This window comes from Triticum urartu, chromosome 5A (genome assembly GCF_056163025.1).
Source record: "Triticum urartu cultivar PI428250 chromosome 5A, HENAU_Tu73, whole genome shotgun sequence".
Lineage (NCBI taxonomy): Eukaryota > Viridiplantae > Streptophyta > Magnoliopsida > Poales > Poaceae > Triticum > Triticum urartu.
This window is the reverse complement of record NC_141877.1, coordinates 220562320-220566083: the sequence shown is the minus strand read 5'-3', so window position 1 is coordinate 220566083 and position 3764 is coordinate 220562320.

Below are 3764 nucleotides of genomic sequence, written 5' to 3'. Positions count from 1 at the left end.
CCTCGATGATTTGTGTTACCATCGACCACTTTATTGACTCCCCTCCAGAACAAACTTGTTCGAGTTTTGTGTTATACCTTGAGTTCCTTGCTATCCCGCATTGTTCTTCTTTACCTTGGAGTATTACCATCTTTAATGTCAAGAAAGTCGTGAGGATTTCATCACCTCTTAAGGATTCTTGATACAGGTAATACTTCTCACCATCACCTTTCTTTCTTGGTCCCCGTGTTGGTTCTAAGCGGGATTCCAACAAGTGAACGGTACTGCGTGGATTTTGTACTTCTAACAACCCTATTGCTTTGAAGTTGATGGTCGATAGTTTGTTCTTAGACTATTGGTTGTTGAACCACCATTTTAACGTTGATCATGCTACCTAAGCCCATCTTTCGGGTGCACCTTTCAATCAATGTTCAATTGTGTATGCTTTCCTCGAGCATACATCATTATATTATATCATTTGATCTGACAAATGTTATCTCCTTGTTCACATAATTGTGGAAATCCATCTTTTGAAAATCTCAATGAATTGTTGCTGCGTTCATCAGCCACTCCTCGTCCTTTTCCTTGGTTAAATGATGAACTCTTGTTTCGAAACTTGTTTCCATAGTTCCATTCCCAGGAATCTTACAATGTCATCTCGACAAATTGTGTTGCACCTTTTCTTCTCTGGCATCCTAAGTCAGAGGTATCCTGACACCAATCGGATCTGAACCTCGGTCAGATATGATGGTTGGGGCATAATTCCAAGAGTTATAACATTGGTCCTTATATGACTCGGTAAGGTGATGTCATGCCTAGCACACCTGACCGGAGGACCTATTGTTATAATTTCCTTTTTGGCAAGGAGAACCCTTCTTCCATGAGGGAATTGGATGATTTGATTTATAAATTTTTCCTGATGGATTCTTTGTGTATCCAAAGTCCGACCATCACTTGAAGACCTTGTCAATACTATCTCGAAGCATGTCTGTGGTACTCCAATTTTCCACAAAGAACATTTGAAGCCCAATGCTAAATGTTTCTCGCTCAATTATCCAAACACCATTGTATGGGTAATATCATGAAATTTCTCTCCCCTTACCTAAAGAGATTTCTACTTTAAATCCTGTCATGGATATCATGCCCTACTTGTCCGTGGGAAGGATTTACCCCGGGAATATGTGTTTTAACACATTTTCCTTTCCATTGTTCTGTCAATGTGGTAATCATATTTTCCTTTCCATTGTTTGGTTTAACCTTTCTTGTGATCTATATGATCCAAGAAGAAATATTCTCCTGCTTATGTAAACACCTCAGTGTACAATTCTGTCAGCAAGACCCTGTTACTATTGTTGATGACATTTCGGTAGCCACCGATGGACGAGAACTTTGCCTATTGGCCCGCCTCGTTCAACGAGCAGGAAAATGGTTCTCTTCGTCCCTCGCCCTTGGTACCAACGTTGTTGCCAACATAACCGACAGTCTCTTCTCTGACATGCCTGGCTATCATGATGCCTTGCTATCATGACCGTGCAAGATGTTAGTGCCCCCCTACTTTACCCACATGGTGGGCCCATAACCCACAGTTCCACAAGATCGAAACCTGACTCTCCTATACACCCTGTTGTCGAAGTTATTCCTCGCGCTTGGCTTCGTATTTAATTCACGGGCCACCTTCCTAATGCTCTATTCTGGTATCAGACGCAATACTTACTCTCGCTGCTCTGAAACCCTTTCTCACTCTGGTTCAGACTTCGAGCAACTATCTATCCACTTGGAACCTCTTATTGTACCTTCGTATCTTACTCTTGATGTATTCGATATGTTCAACTCGAGAGATAATCTTATGCTCATTCATGGGTTAACCCCCAGATTGTTTCCCTCATAAGCATTCTGTCGTAGCCGAGCTGCCCCTTTCCTATTCGTAAGTACGTTGGAGTTCCCGAGAAAAGAACGACATCACCATGATGACCTGAAGCAGAGAAGTGAAGACAACAATGTAATGGATCGACCTCCTCGAGAAGAGTAACCAAGACCAACAAGACCCGTTAGAATTTCGCAACCTAATCCCTTCCCCGCACTTCCCCTCTTAAATCTCGGGACGAGATTTCTTGTAGTGGAGGAGAATTGTGACGCCCGGGTAATTAAGCTACAGTGCTCCTCTGCTGATGATGCCACGTCACCTCAATTATAGTTGCTAATCTCGAGTTAGTTCGAAACCAATTCAAATTCAAATTCAAAATCAGGCAAACGATAAAAGTTTTCAAATATTAAAACTAAAATGTTCGGGGTGAACCAAATAATGCATAGATAATTATGATGGGAAAACCGCACCTTTATAAAATGTTTAAATACTATGAGATAAATAAAACAGTAGCAAAACGATTAATTAAATACCTTTTATAATTAATAAAATGTCAAACTAAGTTATTTGGGGTCTAGATTTTTTTGTGTGACTATGGACTAAGTTGAAATACTAAGTGTATATTTTACTAAATTAAAATGCAACTAAAATAAAGAAAGAAAGAAATAATAAAAGAAAACAGAAAACAAACAAAAGAAAAAAAAGGGAAAGAGAGAAAGGCCCCCCCCACTGGGCTTCGGCCCAGCAGGCCGGCCCGTTCGGCCACCGGCCCAACCGGCCACACCCCTCACTCCCATAACCCCCACCCCTGGTCAAACCCTAACCCAACCACCAGCACTCCCCCCACGTCGTTCCCACCCCCCTCCCGATCCAGATTGGATCGGGGACGAAACCCCCACTCCCCCCTCGCTCCTCGCCCTCCCTCTGCCCAATCTGGGCCGGGCACGACGCCCCGCCCCTGCCGATGCCGCCGGCGTTCCTCGCCGCCACCTCATCCCACCTCCACCTCGCCGCTCGCCGAACGCCTCCCGCTGCGCCCCGACGACCACGCCTCGCCGCCTGGCACTGCTCGACGTCGTCTTCGCCGCACCCGTCGCCGGATCGCCAAGCGCCGTGCCTCCTCATCACCACCTCGCCGGCGCTGCCCTGCCTCGTCGCCGGAAATGGATCTCCGCCCCCCCCCCCCCCCCGAGCTTACCGTTGCACATCTACAGGGCCTCGTGAGCCCTCTTCCCCTCCCCCTCTCTCCCATCACCGGACCTGGCCATCCCCCCGTGCGTCCTCGCCACCGCAGCCTGCCGCTGCCACTTCCCTGCAGCTACTCGCCGCTCCCGCGCGTGCTCCGGGCGCATCCCGCCCAGCACCCATAGCCGCCAGCCTCTCCCTGCCGGACCGGCCCCCGCCGCGCCCTCTGCAGCTGCTCGCCGCGGCCTCCTCCCCCGCACGCGCTGCACCGCTCCGGCCGCGCCTCCACGCGCGTGCCCGCGCCCTGCCTGGCCACACCGTGGCCGCACCATGGCCCCCTTTCCTTCCCCGGTGGCTGCGGCCGCCCATTGCGGTGGCCGGCGATGCCTCGCCGTTCCCCCCTGTTGGCCTGGGCGGGCGCTCATTCGGGTTGGCGCCCGTGCGCCCGCTGCCCGGCACCCGTGCACCCAGCACCCGCTATGGCCCCAGGGGCCTATGACAGTCGGGCCCCGCCCCCTAAAACGTTTTATATAAAAAAAGAAGAGAAAATAAATAAATAAATAAAATAATAATTAAAATAACTAATTAATTTATTAATTAATTATGTTAATTAATCCTGTTTAAATTAATCTAATTAACTAGTTAGTTAATTAAACAGTAATTAGATTAGCTAAGTCCTAATTAACTAAACAGTCAATGACAGCTGGGACCCACACGTCAGTTGACCAGTCAACGC